General features: G+C 37.1%; 1 protein-coding gene and 1 long non-coding RNA gene across 6 annotated transcripts in view; one reads left to right on the plus strand and one right to left on the minus strand.

Annotated features, from left to right (window-relative positions):
- Window positions 1–762: 762 nt before the first annotated feature.
- On the minus strand, window positions 763–1,910 carry LOC141425677 (uncharacterized). Its single transcript, XR_012450719.1, has 2 exons — window positions 1,772–1,910; window positions 763–1,626 (listed from the first exon to the last, which is right to left on the minus strand). It is a non-coding gene; the product is annotated as an uncharacterized lncRNA (long non-coding RNA).
- A 140-nt stretch (window positions 1,911–2,050) lies between these two features.
- Window positions 2,051–21,305, plus strand: part of Znf322 (zinc finger protein 322) — a 28,886-nt gene continuing 9,631 nt past the window's right edge. For 2 of the 5 annotated variants that reach the window (XR_012450718.1, XM_074082691.1), the window contains exons 1-3: window positions 2,051–2,189; window positions 2,981–3,069; window positions 19,565–19,635. The gene's annotated coding sequence lies outside the window, so the exon portion shown is untranslated. Of the gene's footprint in view, window positions 2,190–2,980; window positions 3,070–19,564; window positions 19,636–20,767; window positions 20,869–21,305 lie in introns of all 5 variants that reach the window. The other 3 variants (XM_074082693.1, XM_074082694.1, XM_074082692.1) reach the window with 3 other exon arrangements.

Raw genomic sequence — 21,305 nt, forward strand, 5'->3', positions numbered from 1 at the left:
AGACCCCATCTCCAACTCAACCATAGCAAAATGGACTGGAGGTGTGGCTCAAGTGGTAGAGTACATGCTTTTGCAAGTGTGAAGTCCTGAGTTCCAGTCCTACCAAGAAAATTAAACAAAAACAGTTTCTTAATTGAAACTTTCTTTCCTTGATTGTCATGATCCATTTTTGTGTGTTTTCATAATTTGCTTGCTGCTCCCTCCTATTCTTTATCCTTGTCTTCACATTTAAAACTAAAGAAAACACACACAAAAAAAATTTAAGTGTTTTAACTTCAAGGATAATTGAGCTGGTTCTATGCTTAAAATTCCAAGAATGTTTTCTCATTTCCTACAAGATAAAGTCCACCAATCAAAATTACATTCAAATATCTCTGTAATTTATTTCCAAACTCCTTGCTTCTACTGCTTTACCTCATGCCTTATCTTGTAATCTCTTTTGAGCTTTTCAAAATCTTAACTAAGTTCTCCATCTTTATTCTGCCAATCTACCTTAGGTGACTTCTGCTTCTACCACACTACTTTAGACACCTGGGGTCTCAATTCCAGACAGCAAGCTATTAAAGGAATGGGACTGACTTGTACTTGCCTTTCAATTCTTAATATCCTGCATAGTGTCGTATGAATTAGAGGTGCTCAGTAAGTGCTAAGTGAACACAACAATAAATAAAATAAGTACTTTGCTTGGCCAATATCTCCTGAAAGAAAAGGTTGAAGAGTTCAACACTTATTCAGACCTTCCAATACAGTGCAGGCTCAGAATCTAGTTTGCTTAATTTTTATTCCAATACTTTTCCACAATGCACTCCACTATTGGGGTAGTCATAAATACAGTGGTTGGGAGCACAGGATCTGGTATCAGAATTGAAATTTCAGCTTTGCCAATTACTAAATGTGTGTACTTGGTAAATGAATCTCTCTGTACACCAGTTTCTTCCAAATAAACCAACAGACAGCTCATTCAATTTTTGCTATGACTGAAGGAGATAATACATATAAAGTGATTAGAAGCATTTAGTACATACCATACACTCAAAAAGGTTGATAAAAGTTATTAAACAATAAGATGACCCTGAATGTAATATTTTCTCCTCGCTTAGACGTTTTCATCTAAAACAAACAAAAATAAATAAGGTGCACCTACTCTACAGAAAAATTCCAGAAGTAGGAACGTGATTAATGAATCCTGAACGTGTGCCAATGCTCTCACCGGTCCCCATTCCAGGACTTGACTCACAATCCAAGTCCTTGGCCACACTGCATAGTCTTCTATATTCCTAGAAGTCGTCCTTTTCCTTGGATGCCTGGGGAATTTTTTTTTTCATTGAACAATTGAGCCCAGAGACTATATTCGCTTTTTAGGAAATCTCAGTTCTGCGCCGGCCTGCACAGAAGTGACTACTCTTGGTTGATTCCAGCCTAGAAATATCAGGAAGAACTGGGGACCCTCCAACAGTACTTTCTCCTATTGCTGTTTGCTCCACTCACACAAGGCCATCGCGACTCGCCGTTGAAATCATTTCAGCCATCTCGCTGGCCACAGCTGCTTGCGCTGTGCCCGGGATTCTTCCAACTCTACCAGATCTTGTTTTTCTCTCTCTGTGACGCAACTCCTGGGCTGCAGTCCTGTTTAACAGCCATAGGGAAAGACAACAGAAGTCGGAAACTGTAACGTAAACTATAGAGCTGGCGGCATTACATCTCAGGGTGGAAGCTAACATCTCCCCTCACCCCCGTCTTTCCACTGCGAGGACGCAGTATCCACTCTTACCTGCCGAACGGACCGGGGGCGCAGGCGCCTCTAAGCCCCACCCCTTTCTTGAGGCTGGGTCTCTATTGGCTCAGAGACCAGGGGTGGAGCGCCCCGGTCGCGGAGCGGAGTGATCACGTGACTTTCGGAGGTGGTGCTGTGTCGGCCGCTTCTCAGCTGGACTGAAAGGGCTCGAGTAGCCGGCCTTGCAGGCCCTTAAAGCAGCCACTGGGCGTCCTGGCCCTCGCCGAGCGGCGCAAAAGGAGTTGCTCCTAGTTCTCCTTGGTCACCCAAACCCACTTTCCTTCTCTTCCTGAAGCTGGGCCCTTTGGTCCACCGCTGCGGAGTTAGCGGCCGCTGGGAAGCCCAGATTCGAGTGTCCAGAGAGTAACCGGAAGTGCCCTCCCTAGGCCGAGGGGCGGTGCCGGCAGCTGCCAGGGTAAGCGCGGCCGGTGGGGCCGGGGAGGGGCGCGGCCTACGGAGCCGAGACTCTTGTGTCAGGGATGGCGGGACCGGAGACCCCCGGATGGGAGTAGCCTCTGTTCCTCGACACGGAACTGGGCCCGGGCGCCCCTGGGGGCTACCCGTGGACTGACTGTAAGGTGTTCAATGAAAAGTTAAAAGAAGAGTCTTTTAGTACCTTAGTCGTTCCTGAAGATGATAATAAACAGTCTTCTAGGCACTGTATAGCTTTCATAAATATTGGAGAAAAAAAAACCAAGGAGGGTGAATGGAGCATCTCCCAGTCTTCAGTGCTGATTAGTTATGTTGCAGTCACATCTATTTACAGAATCGTTTGTTTAATTATTTCATAATAATTAATTTTGGAGTCCTGAATTATCTGTAACTTTGTATTACATGTACCTGTCACGTGCACCTTGCGTTTTGTAGTCCAAGAATGGATTACTGACTTTAAGAAGTTGCAACAATACAAACAAAAGCAATTGGCAGAAGGAGAAAATTTTAAACAAGGCCTCATAGTTTGTTATGAAGTTACAGTTAGTCGTCCAGAAGAATTCTTGATATTTTGTGCAGAGCAGGTCAGGAAAGAACTTCTTGGCAAGTATTTCTTGCAAGAGAAACAATGTAAGCAAAGGTGGGAAGAAGTAAGATATGGTTAAAGGAGCTGACCAGACTGGAAAATAAATGGACCAGCATTTAAATGACCAGCTGTAGAAAATTATAAACTTCACAAAATCATCTTCTATATTATTGATTTTTTGTCTCTAGGAGAGGGAAGAATTGAGTGTTACGAACAATTCTGGAATAGAGACCTTCTGCCACCAAAAAGAAGACAGTCTGGACTCTTTCTTGTTATGGTAAGTGGTACACTAAGCTCTATGTTTTAATATAAATGTGGATAGATGTAGGAAAACAGGGCAGGAAGGAGATGCATGGGAGAAGATGCATGGAAAACATAGCAGTAATAAAACTGGGCCCAGTCCTACCAATTTAAGTGTACTTTGTCTCCTTTCCAGTAAGCATGCATGTCCACGATAGGCTTGCAGTAATTGCTTCTTCACTGATTCGCCACACAAAGAAGGCAATATGCCCAGTGCTTAGGCAGGCTCTGGAGTCAGAGGATGGATATTTAAACCCAGCTGTGCCACTTAACTAGCTCTGAGTTCTTGGTTGATTAGCTAACTACTGTAAGCATTTGGTTTTCTATTTTACAAGATTCTTGGAAGGATTAAATAAGATAATCCATGTAACCAATGAAAAATAAGTAAGGTAAATCCTAGTCTAGGGCCTTATTTATGGTTCAGATAATGCTTTAAATACTGACTTTTATTATTGTATACATCCTTTAACTGTAAAGATAATCTTGAGTTCTGTGATTCAGCCTGTCTGCTTAGACTTTCCTTGGCTGCCTGCTTATTCTTACCCTGACCTTAGAAATAAAAAGAGAATACTAGTCTCTTCCTAGGATGTGGTAAGAGAACCATGCTAGAGGAGGGTAACCTGGAGCTAAGACTTGAGGGATATATGTGAGTTTCCCAAACTCACCAGTCAGAACTACTGGCCTAACCTATTGTATTGCTATTGGAGATCCTAGGATGATTATATCCCTTTTTTATGCTGACATTTGTGCACATTTTTCATTCATTCAACAAATGTATTCCAGATGCTAGGGATATTGCAGTAAATAAAACACTTAAATCCTAACCCTAATAGGTGTTCTATTCTAGTAGGAGAGATAAGCAAATATATATAAAATATATACTTCAAAGTTAGATAAGTGTTACTGGAGAGAAATAAAGTGGGATAAGGCCAGCCTGGGGAAAAAGTTGGTGAGATTCCATCTCAACAAAAAAAATCAGGCAAGGTGGGCACATCTTTAATCCAGTTATGCAGGAGGCATAGGCAAGAGGATCCCATCCAGACCTGCCTGAGCCAAAAAAAAAAAAGACCGTGGCTAAAGCAAAAAAGGGTTGGGTGGAGGCCCTGAGTTCAAAATCCCAGTAGCACCAAAAAAAACTTGCAAAATAGTACAATGAACACCTGTATACCTGTCACCTGTGCCATGAATGCCTACATATGTGTCACCTATATTCTCTAAATATATTTTGCCATGTTTGCTTTATGATTATCTACGTCTGTCTACACACAAATACGCACATTTTTTTTATGATTATCTACGTCTGTCTACACACAAATACGCACATTTTTTTTTTTGAACCACTTGGAAGTAAGTTGTAGACATAATGCTTTTTCTTAACCTGCGAGAGAATTGAGTCCTAAAGTCCTAAGGCACATAATGAATTAACTTCTACACATGTACCATGCTACTACCTATCTGCCATTCTTGGGATAAATGAGAAAATCACTATTCAAAAACATTTTCTTCAGTGCTTAATTCTCACCTAGAATCCTAAAAGATAAAGCCAATACTAAATATGCAATTGCTTGTTTCCTGAATATAAGAATATTCTTTCAAATTACCAGTACAATTATCAGAGTCAGAAAATAGACATTCATACACTAATACTATGAATTTGTGGATACTATTCAAATTTAGCTATTTCTAGCACTAATGTCTTTTTTTAGTGAAAGTAATAGTAAAGTTTATTAGGAAAGGAATTTATTATAATAGGAAAAAAGTGGAAAGAAATGAGAAAAAGAGCAGAAAATGGGAATAAAGACTCCCCACAAATATCTTTTATAGCAAAAGGGGAAATAAAGGGTTTTTTGTGGTCCAAGATACAGTCGGCATCATTCATTTTATTTATTTATTTTTATTGTTTTATTATTCGTATGTGCATACAAAGCTTGGGTCATTTCTCCCCCCTGCCCCCACCCCCTCCCTTACAACCCACTCTGCCCCCTCCCTCAACCTCTCACCCCCTCAATACCCGGCAGAAACTATTTTGCCCTTATCTCTAATTTTGTTGAAGAGAGAGTATAAGCAATAATAGGAAGGAACAAGGGTTTTTGCTGATTGAGATAAGGATAGCTATACAGGGAGTTGACTTACATTAATTTCCTGTGCGTGTGTGTTACCATCTAGGTTAATTCTTTTTGATCCAACCTTTTCTCTAGTTCCTGATCCCCTTTTCCTACTGGCCTCGTTGCTTTTAAGGTATCTGCTTTAGCTTCTCTGTGTTAAGGGCAACAAATGCTAGCTAATTTTTTAGGTGTCTCACCTATCCTCACCCCTCCCTTGTGTGCTCTCGCTTTTATCATGTGCTCAAAGTCCAATCCCCTTGTTGTGTTTGCCCTTGATCTAATGTTCATATATGAGGGAGAACATACGATTTTTGGTCTTTTGGGCCAGGCTAACCTAACTCAGATGATGGCAAATATTTTCTCCCACTCTGTGGGTGTTCTCTTCAGTTTAGAGACCATTTCTTTTGATGAACGGAAGCTTTTTAGTTTTATAAGGTCCCATTTATCTATGCTATCTCTTAGTTGTGCTGCTGGGGTTTCGTTGAGAAAGTTCTTACCTATACCTACTAACTCCAGAGTATTTCCTACTCTTTCCTGCATCAACTTCAGAGTTTGTGGTCTGATATTAAGATCCTTGATCCATTTTGAGTTAATATTGGTATAGGGTGATATACATGGATCTAGTTTCAGTTTTTTGCAGACTGCTAACCAATTTTCCCAGCAGTTTTTGTTGAAGAGGCTGCTATTTCTCCATTGCATATTTTTAGCACCTTTGTCAAAGACAAGTTGGTTATAGTTGTGTGGCTTCATATCTGGGTCCTCTATTTTGTTCCACTGGTCTTCATGTCTGTTTTTGTGCCGGTATCATGCTGTTTTTATCGTTATTGCTTTGTAATATAGTTTGAAGTCAGGTATTGTGATACCTCCAGCATTGTTCTTTTGACTGAGTATTGCCTTGGCTATTCGTGGCCTCTTATGTTTCCATATAAATTTCACGGTAGATTTTTCAATCTCTTTAATGAATGTCATTGGAATTTTGATGGGAATTGCATTAAACATGTAGATTACTTTTGGGAGTATCGACATTTTTACTATGTTGATTCTACCAATCCATGAGCATGGGAGATCTCTCCACTTTCTAGTCTTCCTCAATCTCTTTCTTCAGAAGTTTATAGTTTTCCTTGTAGAGGTCATTCACATCCTTTGTTAGGTTTACATCTAGGTATTTGATTTTTTTTGAGGCTATTGTAAATGGAATTGTTTTCATACATTCTTTTTCAGTTTGCTCATTATTAGTGTATAGAAATGCTAATGATTTTTCTATGTTGATTTTATATTCTGCTACCTTGCTGTAGCTATTAATGATGTCTAGAAGCTTCTGAGTAGAATTTTTGGGGTCTTTAAGGTATAGGATCATGTTGTCTGCAAGTAGAGTTATTTTGACAGTTTCTTTACCTATTTGTATTCCTTTTATTCCTTCTTCTTGCCTAATTGCTCTGCCTAGGAATTCCAGTACTATGTTGAATAGGAGTGGAGATAGTGGGCATCCTTGTCTGGTTCCTGATTTTAGAGGGAATGGTTTTGCCTTTGCTTCTGTTAATGTGGTTTATTATGTTTATTGATTTTCATATGTTGAACCACCCCTGCATTCCTGGGATGAAGCCTACTTGGTCGTGGTGAATAATCTTTTTGATGTGTTGTTGAATTCGGTTTGCCATTATTTTGTTGAGGATTTTTGCATCAGTGTTCATTAAGGAGATTGGCCTATAGTTCTCCTTTTTGAGGTGTCTTTGCCTGGTTTTGGGATAAGTGTAATACTGGCTTCATAAAAGGTGTTTGGCAGTTTTCCTTCCCTTTCTATTTCGTGGAACAGTTTAAGGAGGGTTGGTATCAGTTCTTCTTTAAAGGTCTGATAGAATTCAGCAGAGAATCCATCAGGTCCTGGACTTTTCTTTTTGGGGAGAGTCTTGATTGCTACTTCTATTTCATTTTGTGTTATAGATCTATTCAGGTGATTAATTTCTTCTTAGTTCAGTTTTGGATGATCATATATATCTAGAAATCTGTCCATTACTGTTAAGATTTTCAAATTTTTTTGAATATAGGTTCTCAAAGTAGTCTCTGCTGATTTCCTGGACTTCCATGGTGTTTGTTGTTATCTCCCCTTTTGCATTCCTGATTCTACTAATTTGGGTTTTTTCTCTCCTCATTTTTAGTCAGGTTTGCCAGGGGTCTATCAATCTTGTTTATTTTATCAAAAAACCAACTTTTTGTTTCATTAACTCTTTGTATGGTTTTTTTTGGTTTCTATTTCATCGATTTCAGCTCTTATTTTTATTACTTCTCTCCTATTTGTTTTGGGATTTGCTTGTTCTTGTTTTTCTAGGAGTTTGAGATGTATCATTAGGACATTGATTTGGGATCTTTCAGTCTTTTTAATATATGCACTCATGACTATAAACTTTCCTCTCGGGACTGCCTTTGCTATGTCCAATAGGTTCTGGTAGGTGTGTTTTCATTTTCATTGACTTCCAGGAACTTTTTAATTTACTCTTTTATTTCATTGATGATCTATTGTTCATTAAGTAGTGAGTTTAGTTTCCAGATGTTTGCATGTTTTTTTTCTTTACTTTTGTTGTTGAGTTCTACTTTTACTGCATTGTGATCAGATAGTATGCATGGTATAATTTCTATTTTCTTATATTTGCTGAGGATTGCTTTGTGCCCTAGGATATGCTCTATTTTGGAGAAGGTTCCATGGGCTGCTGAAAAGAATGTATATTGTGTAGAAGTTGGATGAAATGTTCTGTAGACATCAAGTAGGTCCATTTGATCTATTGTATATTTTAGATCTTGGATTTCTTTATTGATTTTTTGTTTGGATGACCTATCTATTGATGATAATGGGGTGTTAAAGTCTCCCACAACCACTGTGTTGGCATTAATGTATGCTTTTAGGTCTTTCAGGGTATGTTTGATGAAATTGGGTACGTTAACATTGGGTGCATACAGATTGATGATTACTTCCTTTTGGTCTATTTCCCCTTTTATTAGTATGGAATGTCCTTTTTTATCTCGTTTGATCAATGTAGGTTTGAAGTCTACTTTGTCAGAGATAAGTATTGCTACTCCTGCCTGTTTTTAGGGGCCATTGGCTTGGTAAATCTTCTTCCAGCCTTTCATCTTAAGCCTATGCTTATTTCTGTCGGTGAGATGGGTCTCCTGTAAGCAACAAATTGTTGGATCTTTCTTTTTAATCCATTTCATCACGCGGTGCCTTTTGATGGGTGAATTAAGTCCGTTAACATTAACCGTTAGTACTGATAGGTATGTGGTGATTCCTGTCATTTAGTTGTCTTAGTTGTTTGAAGGTTTGATTGTGTGTACCTAAGTTGAGGTTACTCTCTACTTTCTTGCTTTTTCTTATCCTGTGGTTTGGTGCTACCTGTCTTTTCATGGTTAAGTTGGGTTTCACGTTCTGTGTGCAGAATCCCTTGAAGAATCTTTTGTAGTGGTGGCTTTGTGGTCACATACTGTTTTAGTTTCTGCTTACCATGGAAGACTTTTATTGCTCCATCTATTTTGAATGATAGTTTTGCTGGGTAGAGTATCCTGGGGTTGAAGTTATTTTCATTCAGTGCCCAGAAGATCTCACCTGACGCTCTTCTTGCTTTTAATGTTTCTGTTGAGAAGTCTGCTGTGATTTTGATGGGTTTACCTTTGTATGTTACTTGTTTTTTCTCTCTTACAGCCTTTAATATTCTTTCCCTAGTTTCTGAACTTGTTGTTTTAATGATGATATGTCGTGGGGTAGTTCTGTTTTGATCTGGTCTGTTCGGAGTCCTGGAGGCCTCTTGCATCCATATGGGAATATCTTTCTAAAGATTTGGGAAATTTTCCATTATTATTTTGTGGAATATATTACGCATTCCCTTCACTTGCACCTCTTCTCCTTCTTCGATGCCCATGATTCTCAAGTTTGGTCTTTTGATGGAGTCGGTGAGTTCTTGCATTTTCTTTTCACAGGTCTTGAGTTGTTTAATTAATAGTTTTTTGGTTTTTCCTTTAATTACCATTTCATCTTCAAGTTCTGAGATTCTGTCTTCTGTTTGTTCTATTCTGCTGGATTGGCCTTCCGTTTTGTTTTGCAGTTCTGTTTCGTTCTTTTTTCTGAGGTTTTCCATATCCTGGGTGGTTTCGTCTTTAATGTTGTCTATTTTTGTCCTGAGTTCATTTATCCATTTAGTCATCGTGTTCTCTGTTTCACTTTGGTGTTTATACAGTGCCTCTATGGTTTACTTTATTTCTTTTTTTGCTTTTTCAAATTCTCTATTTTTGTTGTCTTGGAATTTCTTGAGTGTCTCCTGTACATTTTGGTTGACCATATCCAGTATCATCTCTATAAAATTCTCATTGAGTACCTGTAGCATGTTTTCTTTTAAATTATACTTGTGGGTTTCATTGGGTCCTTTGGCATAGTTTATCTTCATTTTGTTGGAGTCTGTATCTGAGTATCTGTTTTCTTCATTTTCCTCTGGTTCCTGTACTAATTTTTTGCTGTGGGGAAACTGGTTTCCCTGTTTTTTTCTGTCTTCCCGTCATTGTCCTTGGTGTTGTTCCTGTCCCTGTACTGTTTGCAATTAAGTATTTTCTAGCTTGTAATAATACAATGGTAATATTTAGAATGGAAGGGTGAGAGGAGATGGAAAGCAAAAAGTTAAAGAAAAGGGAAAAACAAACAGACAAGTAGGAAAAAACAAAACAAGGAATCAAACAAGAAAGTTTCAAAGGTATAAACGGGGAGCATTAGTGTACTAATTGACAGTAAGCTGATCAGGCCTTAGAGAGAGGATTGAAAATAAAAAAATACAAAGAATAAAGATAATAAAAATAAAAAATAAGTAAATGAAAGTATATATAAATAAAATAAAACAAAATGAAAAATAGAAAAAAAAAACCTCCAAGTTCAAATGCAATGAAGTTTCAGTCTTAATAATTTTGGTGTCTGTCTCAGTCTCCAATCCTGGAGATGGTGCCTCAGATGTTGTTCTGTAGTTGTCTCAACAAAGGGGAAGCATAAAGTAGAACAAAATTGCACAAAAGAAAACAAAAAACAAAAAACAAAAACCCACAAAGTGACCCAAGTTCAAATGCAATACAGTTTCAGTAAGTTTTTCAGCATGCAGGTGTAGTTCGGTTGCTTTCTCATCAAAGGTAGGGAGAGAGAAAAAAAAAAGTCTGGAGACAGTTCTGTGAATGGTATCTGCAGCTGTGGCTTGCCTGCTGGCTGCTGTCAGCCTGCTGTTGCTGGAGGCGTTATTTATGCAGATCTCAGGGGTGAGCTTAGCACTCACCTAGCCCTGCAGGCTTTGTTTACTCAGAGTTCTCCTGTGCTGGAGCCTCTGCTATAAACTTTCCCCTTACCAAGCACACTGGGGGTGATGACACTGCACCCACTTTCTCTGGCCTGCATGTTTGTTTACAGCTCATGTGGGAAGTGGGTCTTCCCTCCTCTCTTGTGGAGTTTTTCTCCCACCACCGCTTTTACAAGCTTTCCCGTTCCTGGTTGCTGGGCGCATGCCACAGCTCCCTCTGGAGCCTCTCCAGCCAGCCCTGCTTATTTATTTACAGTTCCGGGAAGGATTCCCTTCCCCCACTCTTGGGTGCTCAGGGCGCCCCACCCTCTTTCCCGTGTGTCTTTATTGTTCTTATTGCTTATTACTCAGTTTCTCTTTTTTCCCTGGGTGGAGGTCGGTCTGTCCACGGAGCTATGCTGCTCTTGCCCAGGGTTGTCTGTGGGAGTACCGTGCACTGCTTAGCTCACCTGGTCCGCATCTTCCCAAGCCGTCTGGGCACAGGCGACTGGCATCCCCGGGGCCCTCCTGGTTTCTCTGTTTAACATGAAGTGGAGATGCTCTGCGCCGGCTGGAGGTGTGGAGGGGTCAAAGTTTTGCCTCTTCTCCGTGGTTTTGCCTGCAAGGTGTCTGTCCAGGATTTCACCATAGGAGGCTCGCTTTCTGCTTCCTCCCTCTAGCCGCCATCTTGTAATCTCCCAGCATCATTCATTTTATTACAATGTTTTCTTTTTTTTAGACCATACTATAAGACTTTGTCTTTATTACCCGAGTGTTCAGATTCTTCTGATGTTTCAGGTTCCATATGTTTGGCACAGAAGTAATGTAATGGTTTCTTTGCATCATGTTACAAGGCCACTCTTTACAAGTGGTACTAAGTTTGGTCTCTTTGTTAAGATGGTATCTTCCAGGTTTCTACACTGTGAAGTTATTTGTATATTTGTTATCTTTGTAATTATTAAATGTTTAGTGGAGAAAGTAAATGTCTTGATTGTAATAAAACTTTTCACCAAGTAGATTTTTGCCTGCAGCAATACTCTTCTTTTGATTGGACATGATTTTTTTTAATTTCATCATTTCTTCTACATTTAGTTGTTGGCTTTTTAATGTAAAAAAACTTTTTCCTTTCTTCTCCATTTACTATTCTTTTATAAGTATAGATTCATAGATTTTTTTCTGTGTTACCAGGTATGGTGGTACCCATCTGTAATCCAGCTACTCAGGAGGCTGAGGCAGGAAGACAGAAAATACAAAGCCAGCCTGGTCAACTTAAGGAGATCCTTCTCAAAATAAAACAAAACAGGCCTGGAGATGTAGCTCAGTGGTAGAATGTGAGACTCTGGGTTCAATTCCTAGCACTGCACTGCATTTTATATATAGATATAGATAAAGATATATATATTTATATATAAAATGACAGTAATAAATATATTATTATCATTATTTATTTTGTTCCTCTGTTTGTTACAGTGACAGCTCTTCAACTTTCTAGGTAATTTTGGTATATTGTCACCACTTTTTAAGTGCTTCCTTACTTTCTGGCCCAACAAGATGTTCCAGGTTCATCTTATAGTTTCGAGTCCATGTAATCAGTCATTTTTCTCCTGATTCCTATCAGTGAAGAATGGTATTTAGAAAACAAAATCTGGGTATGTGATATGCTTATTACTACCAGAATTTCATTTCTGTGATTTCTCAGATGACTGCTGAGAAACAAAACAAAACCAAATACACTTGCGGAGGGGGTGAATATGATTGAAGTATTTCATATGCATAAAATAGAATAATGAAGCCCATTAATATTGTTTTAAAAGAGGGAAGGAGAGTAAAAAAAGAATAAAGGGGCTGAGTTTAATCAAAATACAATTATATGCAAGTATGGAAATACCACAATGAAACCCCTTTGTGAAATTAATATACGTTAAAAAGAGAGAAAACGTTTTCACATATACATACGTTTCTATTTTTTTCTTTCTTCTTTTTTTTTTTGCAGTGTTAAAACTTGAACTCCGGGCCTATACCTTGAGCCACTCCACCAGCCCTTCTTTATGGTGGGTTTTGTGGGACAGAGTCTTGTGAACTGCTTGCCTGAGCTGGTTTTAAACCATGAGCTTCCTGATCTCTGCCTCCTGAGTAGTTAGGATTACAGGTGTGAGCCACCAGCTTGGCTTACTTTTTTCTATATATACTCTAAGAACTCTGACCTCAATCTGATAACTCCCTCTAATCCCAATTAAACAGTGCAGAGTTAATTCTAACCTTTTTCTCTTTTCCCTAACAGTGGGGAATCCATAGTACATTTACTAATTTGTTCAATCCTCGGACATACATGTAGTAGTGTATCATTACTACCCTATTCACTACAGTTCAGTAATTGTTTATAACTGGGTATGTGGTGCACATCTGTAATCCTTGCACTCAGTAGGGTGAGGCAGGAGGATCAAGAGTTTGAAGCCAACCTAGACTATATAGTAAGATCCTGTCTCAAAAAAAGTAAAAGAAAATAAAAATAATAATTACTTATAGTTCTTTTTTTCTTCTTCTTGAGTGTATTTAGTCCCAATATTGAACAGATACTTCTTCCTCTTTTGGGTGTTCATATTACTCATTTGAAACACAAATTTACTTATTTTTGTTTTGCTTATATAATATTTTACAATTTTCTCTCCCATTTTTTCTTTTTTTGTAGTGCTTAGGATCAAACCCAGAGCCTCACACGTGCTAATAAGCATGTGCTCTGCCATTGAATTACACACCCCTGTTCCCCACATGTCTATTAATTTAGTTTACTTCATTTATTATGTAAAATGTACTATAGTTCTAAAAGTAGAAATGTTTGTGTGTGAATATATATACACACAAAAATATTCTTTGAGAAATATGACTTCCCTCCACCCTTTTATACCAATTCTATATTCATGTCTTCTAACTCCATTTTCATCACCTAAGTGATGATAATCAAACTTACTTATGTTTCTTATTTTCTTTTTATTAATGTACTGGGAGTACAATGTACATTTACAAAAGTTCTTATAATAGATCATAGTTGAATTCACCCCTTCCATCATTCTCCTTTATCTTCCTTTCCCTCCATTCCTGGAATAGTTTCAACAGGTCTCATTTTTTCATTTTCATACATGGGTACATAATATTTCCACCACATTCACCTCCTACGCCCTTTCCTTATGTCCTCCTCCTTCCCTTTGGTACCAAACCCCCCAGACAGGACCCGTTTTATCCTGTTTTTATAAAAAAAAAAAAAATCACATTTTTGTTTGTTTAAGATAGCTATTTGTGTTTCTTACTTAACTTTCCTTAATTCCTTTTTCTCCATATGGGTAAAGGCTCAAATACTTATTCATTTCTACTTTCTTACAGAAAACAGCATATTTTTATACATTTTAAATTTTACAATTTTTCCTGGAAATCACTCCATGTCAGTTTATAGAGGTTTCTCTCAATTTCTTTGAAAGCTGCATAGTACCCCAGTGTATGTAGATGTTTATTCACCTTCTTTCTTACATTTGGACATTTAGTTTCTTTTAAATGTTTTCCAATTATAAAACATTGCTACACTGAATATTCATGTGTATTTTCATATCGTTGGTGATATTTGTTCAGAGTCATTTTATAGAAATGGGATTGCTGAGTCAATTATAAATGTATATCTGCTTTTGTTTTATATTACCACATTCTCCTCCAGAGAGGCTGTACCAATTCGCATTCCCTTTAGCATATTGCTTCCCTACAGTCTTGACAACAAAATGCATTGTGATAACTTTTAATGTAGGCCAATTTGATTAGTTAAGAAACAGTATTTCACATACTTCCTTTTTTTTCCTCTCTCAATCTTTTTTTTTTTTTTTGCAGTGCTGAGGATCAAATCCAGGGCCGTGGTTATGCTAGGCAAGTCCTATACTACCAACATGCCTGGCTCATGTACCTCTGATGATTTCATTTTTTAATAGCCCTTTTTTAAGAGTCCTTTTAGGTTCATAGCAAAATTAAGCATCCAAGAGTACAGAAAGTTCCCATATGTATTTCTTTTCCAACATACACAAAGCACAGTGTCCCCACTGTCAGCATCCCACACAAGAATGATACATTTGTTGCAATCATTGAACCAACATTAACACATTATTATCAGTCAAATTCCATAGCCTACACTAAAGTTCACTTTTTTATGTTTTATAGTTTACAGATTTTCTTCTTGTTTTTTGTTGTTTTGAGACAGGGTTTTGCTATATGTATCATGTTGGCTTCAAACTCACTGTGTAGCACAACCTGACCTCAAACTCATGATCTTCCTGCCTCAAACTCCCCAGTTATGGGATTATAGGTATGTACCACCATACCAGCTCTCTAACAGATTTTGACAGATACATTAAGATATATGTCTATATTCATACAGAATATTTCACTGCCCTAAAAGTCCTCTCTGCTCCATCTATTTGTCCCTCCCTTCTTGGTAATCCAGGCAACCTTTGAATTTTTCTATTGTGACTACATTTGCCTTTTCCAGAATGTCATATAGTTGGAATCAAACAATTTGTAGCTTTTTGAAATTGGCATCTTTCACTTAGTAATATGCATTTAAGGTTCCTCTATGTCTTTTCATGGCTTGAGAGCTTATTTTCTGTTTCACATTCAGTATTGTTGTATGGACTGGTGGCATGGCTCAAGTGGTAGAGCACCTGTCTAACAAGCATGAGGCCTTGAGTTCAAACTCCAGTACTGCCAGAAAGTAAATAATTATAATGTTATGTCATATGTACGTACCACATTGTGTTTTTCCATTAACCTACTGGAGGACAGCTTGGTGTTACTTCCATGTTTTAGGAATTATGAATAAATTTGCCATAAACATTTGTGTGCAGGTTTTTGTATAGATATGAATTTTCAGCTCATTTGGGTAAATACCAAGGGGTATGATTGCTGGATTGTATGGAAAGAGTATGTTTAGCTTTGTAAGAAACTGCCAGACTTTCTTCCAAAATGTCTGTGCCATTCTGCATTTCTAAAGCAATGAATGAGAGTCCCTGTGGTCCCATATCTTCACCAGCTTTTGGTGTTAGTAATGTTTGGATTTTAGCCATTTTAATGAACGTGTAGGAGTATTATTTCAATTTGCTTTAATTTAAATTCCCTAATGACATGATGTTGAGCTTCCTTTAATATAGTTACAAATAATCTGTGTATCTTCTTTGACAAGGTGTCTTCATGTCTCTTGCCCTTTCTAAATCCAGTTGTTTGTTTCCTTGTTGAGTTTCAAGAATAATATACATATTTTATGTATTTAAATAACAGTCCACTAGCAAGTATTTTTCTGCAAAGATTTTCTTCTAGTATGTGCTTATCTTCTCATTTTCTTGACAATGGCTTTTGCAGAGAGAAGTTTTTCATTTTGATGGGCTTTTTTTTTTTGTTCATGGATTGTGCCTTGGTATTATATCTAAAACAGTCATAACTTTACCCCAAGTCATTTAGAGTTTCTCTTCTGTTATTTTCTAGGAATTTATAGTTTTTTGTTTTGCATTTAGATCTGTAATCATTTTTAATTTATTTTAATTGACAAGTAAAGTTTGTGTACATTTATGATATAAATGTGTGATGTGTGTGTATATACACACACATTGTGGAATGGCTAAATCAAGTTTATTTAACATATGCATTATTCATGTGTCATTTTGTGATACTATCACTTAAATTTTGCTCTGTTAACCAGTCATGATGGTACACTCAGGAGGCTGAGGTAAGAGGATCACAAGTTTAAGGCTAAACTAGGCTTCATAGCAAAACCCTGTCTCAAAAAGAAAAACAAAACAAAATCCACTCACTTAGAAATTTTCAAATAACAGTATATTTAGTTATTATCTGTAGCTATCATGATATACAATAAATCTCCTGTCAAACTGAAATCTGTATCCTTAACCAATGTCATCCTAACCTTCTACCCTTTGAGGCTCTGTTAACCACCATTTTACTTTAAGTAAAAAATGCAGCTTTTTATAGACAATGTATTAGTGACATGCAGTATTTGTCCTTCTGAGTCTGCCTTTTTCCACTTAACATAATTCCCTCCTAGGTTCATCCTTGTTACTACAAATGAGATTTATTTCTTCTGTAAAACTGAATAATATTCCCTTTTATATACATACCACATTTTCCTTATCCAGGTATAAAATTTGTGTCCAGATTACTTTTGTTATAAATGAATGTCCAGTTATTCCAGTCACACTTTTGAACACATTATTTTGTCCATTGTATTTCTTTTGCTCCTAAGTTAAAAATCAGCTAATGATATTTATGTAGCTATATTTTTGGTGTCTCTGTTCTGTTGATCTATTAGTGTGTCTTTTATTAATACAACATTGCTTTGATTTATAATTACTATTAAAGTTAGGTGGCATCAGTCCCTCAGCTTTGTTTGTTTTTTCAGTATTGTTTCAGTTTTATCATTGGTTCTCTCTAGGGTTTTCTGTAATACCAGTTATCTCCAAACAGAGGCTTTTGCTTCTTTTCAATTATTACAACTCTTACAGATTTCTTTTTTCTAATTGCATTAACTAATACTTTGAAGTCAGCGTTTAATAAGAGAAGAGATAGTGGCCATCCTTTCTTTGTTTCTCATCTTAGTGGAAATGACTAGGTCATTTCCTGGATATCTAGCACCTAGAGTCATTTCTCCAAGATGCTCTCTTTAGGATGATAAGTGTACTTTTTATTGTGTTAAAAGTCAGTGTCCATTAATTCCCACTTTCTTGAGTATTTTCATCAGGAATGGATGTTGATTTTGTTGTGAGTTATTAGAGCATCTATGGAGATAATTATATAATTTTTCTAAATGGAGCTATTAAATGGAGCTATTACTATGGGGTATTATTTTAATGGGTCTCCTAATATCAAAAGTTTTTTTTTTCATTTTTATTAGCATATATTCATTGTACAGGAGGAATTCATTGTACCAATTCCCAGTAGCCTTACATTGCACACTGGTTAGATTGCCCCCACCATCCCCCCTACAACCCCTTCCCTGCCCACTTAAAACAATTGCAAGATGTTTCATCATTTTATTTCATGTATGTATATGAAGACCATCAACCATATTCCCTCACCATCTCCTTCATTCACCCTTCCCCCTCCCACAAGCATCCCCCTACACTGTACCTATTTAAGGTCCCATTTTTCATTTTTAATTCCAAAGTCAATGTTCAATGTGTTTCTTGCTGTATCCCAGGTGTGAATATGTTTTATTTTGGCCAGTTCAGCCCCCTCTAATACTCTCCCTTACTCCTTCCTTCCCACTCTCATTATTCAACAGTTTTTAGTACATATCATTGTGTCCTTTACCTGCAGAGATATAATGCGTTTCAATATTGTTAACTCTCTGTCATTCTCTTTTCATTTCCCTCCTCCCTCGAGTGCCATAGTAGTTCCACTATTACAAACATGTTCAACATATAAATGTGTATATGATCGTGTTTGCTTTTGTTACATTTATCTTTTGGATCTGTCTTCCACAGATGAGAGAAGACCTGCAACCTTTGTCTTTCTGAACCTGGTTTATTTCACTTAATATTATGTCCTCCAGTTCCATCCATTCACCTTCAAGCCACATAGTTTCATTCTTCCTAATGGCTGAATAAAGCTCCACTGTATTTATATACCACATTTTCTTAATCCTTTCATCAGTGGTAGGGCATCTTGATTGTTTCATAGCTTGGCTATTGTGAATAGTGCTGCAGTAAACATTGGTGTGCAAGTGTCTTTTCTGTATCCTGACTACATTCTTTTTTTTTTTTTTTTTTTTGAAGTTTTAGCAAGTTTAGGTGGGGGGGAGTTAGAAATAGAGGAAGAAATATTTCCTGCCCCCATGCAGGAAATGGGAGTAGAGACTCCCTGATTTACATTCCTGAAGGGTTTCTTACTATTGAACCAATCTTGCATCCTTTGAGTAAATCCTACTTGGTCATGGTGTATTATTTTCTTTTTTTTTTCCTTCTCTTTTGCCTTCTTCTATTGGACTGATAAAATTCTTTATTTTTCTTCTTCTAGTGATTAAGAAGTTATATGTCCTATTTCCAGTCTCCTAGTGACAGAGGTTACATTTTAAGTATTTTATTTTACATTTCTGCAGCAAAGTCTAAAGCTAACCAGTATTTCTAGCCTCCTTCAAACAAAGCAAGTATCTTAACATTTTTCTTTTTTTTTTTAAGCTGAACATTTTATTTATTTTTTTTCTTTTTCTTTTATTATTCATATGTGCATACAAGGCTTGGTTCATTTCTCCCCCCCTGCCCCCACCCCCTCCCTTACCACCCACTCCGCCCCCTCCCTCTCCCCCCACCCCCTCAATACCCAGTAGAGACTCTCTGATTTACATTCCTGAAGGGTTTCTTACTATTGAACCAATCTTGCATCCTTTGAATAAATCCTACTTAGTCATGGTGTATTATCTTCTTAGTGCTTTATGTATTTCTATTATTATTTGTCTATTGATAGTGGCTTTGAGCATAAATTTTCTCTACATTTTCATCAGATTTGGTTTACCAATGTTATTCTTATTTCACAGAAAGAATTAGAAAATTTTTCTGTGTTTTCCAAAACATTTTTTCATTATTGGGCTTATTTGACCTTACAGATTTGTTAGAATTCCTTTGTGACATAATATAGTCCTAGGGCTTTTTGTAATAATTTTTATTATAATTCCTTGACAGTGTTTTCTGATTATTCTGTGCCAACGGATGTTTTAAATTTTTCTGTCTGTAATGGGGTCAATTTTCTATAAGTTGTATTTCTGAGGAGACAGTGTATTTTATAGGTAATCACATTTATTTATGTAATAATCTGCAAAGTGGTCTTGTTTGTGTTTCTGTTTCAGTGGTTATTCTTCATTGTCCTTTCTTACATTGTAAATATGTGCTTTTTCCCCTCCCCCTTTTTTTCCATTAAGTTAGCTGGTTTTATCTACTTAACTTCTTCAAAAATACCAGAATTTTGATTTATAAATGATCTAATGCTAAATTCTCTCATTTATGACTTTTTATTCTTTACTTGTCCTTGTATTTTATAGAATGCTGTCTGCCTTGAGAAATCAAGTTCTCAGGACCAGGGAGTGAATGCTGCTTTTCTTCTAGATTCTAGGTAAGCTACAGTTTTTTCAGTCTTTTGGAATGTACCGTTTCTCTTCCACACTTCATCTCATCAGAGTGACTTCTGTTTCCTGTGGGATTTCAGTTCTTTTTCTTTGCCAGATAAGGAGAGAAGTAAAATTTCATTGAAAAGTCATTCATACACAGCATGTGCATATTAAACACCAATTGTGTGCTTAGCACTACTCTACCTCCTAGGGAAAGAACATCAGATAAAACAAACACACTTCCCATATTTTAGCAGTAGATAATAAATTAGTAAGTGAATTATATAATAACTTAGAACATAATAAGTGTCACTGAAGAAAAAATTAAAAGGGAGATGTGTAGTATTGGGACATGGAGGCAATTCACAATTTTATTTAAGGTGGTCAAAAAAGGTCTCCCTGAAAAGTGGTATCTGAAAAGATAGTCATTGAAGGGATTAAGAGAACCACACAGGAGGGAATAAACAAGAAGGAAGGAAGGGATGAATCTAATTAAGATAGGTTGTAAGCATTTATGTTAAGACACAGTGTACCCCCTGTACAACTATAATAGGCTAACAAAAAGAGAGAGAGAACCATACACATACCTGGAGGAAGAAAACCAGGGGCTGAAGAAAGGAAGAGCAAAAGCCTGAGTGGAATATGTCTGGATGGGAACAGCTAGGAAGCCATCATGGCTGGATTAGAACCTGTAAATAGAAGAAGAAAATCATTAAGAGAGACAGTGACAGGGACAGGCAGTGGAACTCAAGTAGGGCCTCTTGGGCCATTGTGAGGACTTGAGGAAACCACTGAAGAGAACAGAAGAACATAATCTGGCTGTTAGCAGAATCACACTTGCTACCAGGTTGAGACAAAATTTAGGGAAGGCAGTGATAGAACTGCTGGTATGATATCCTTGTGAAGAAAAAGGGTGGAATCAAGTACACAGATGGAAAGATTGTCCTTAGATTGAGCAAGGGTAGTTTGTCATCCATGTTTAAAGGAAGGAATGATGGAGTGCTTGTCTACCCATTTTAGAGGTTGGTTGAGGTGGTGGGAGCATGTAGAAGGGTGTTTTTTTGGTTTTTTGGTTGTTGATGTTTTTTGGGTGTATGTGTGTGTGTGTTTCATTGTTTTTTTCTTCCATTTCCTTAGTAAAATAGAATGTAAAATCATCAGCTTATACTCCTTAGGTGAAGGATGGCAATGCTAAATGTATGAGAAGAGGGTCAAACATGAAAAGATCACTGAAGAGAGTAAGTGTAAGAATGTGAAAAATGCTCCCCTTTGCTTTGCTTTTTTCCTGAACAGGCATACTAATTATTAGAACTCTTTGATTTCTCAGCTGAAACAAGGGAAAGAAGATCATTGATTTTGAGATCACTCACATGCATAAAAAAAGAGTTCCTACTGGTGTTTTCTTGTATTTCCAATCATTTTTATTTTAGGAGAGAAGAAAACTAAATACAGGATGAGTATTTCTAATCTGGCCAGCCACAGTAGCACACAATTGTAATCTCTGCACTCAAGAGGTGGTAGGGGGAGAATCATGAGCCAGGCTGGGCTACATAGTGAGATTATATCTCAAAAAAAAATCCAAAAGTGGTCCAAAATCTGATACTTTAAAGTGTTAATCTGATGCCATAAAAATTCCACATAGTGAAACTGTTTTGTAAACAAAATTTATTTAAAA

Source organism: Castor canadensis, chromosome 8 (assembly GCF_047511655.1).
Source record: "Castor canadensis chromosome 8, mCasCan1.hap1v2, whole genome shotgun sequence".
In the NCBI taxonomy this organism is placed as follows: Eukaryota; Metazoa; Chordata; class Mammalia; order Rodentia; family Castoridae; genus Castor; species Castor canadensis.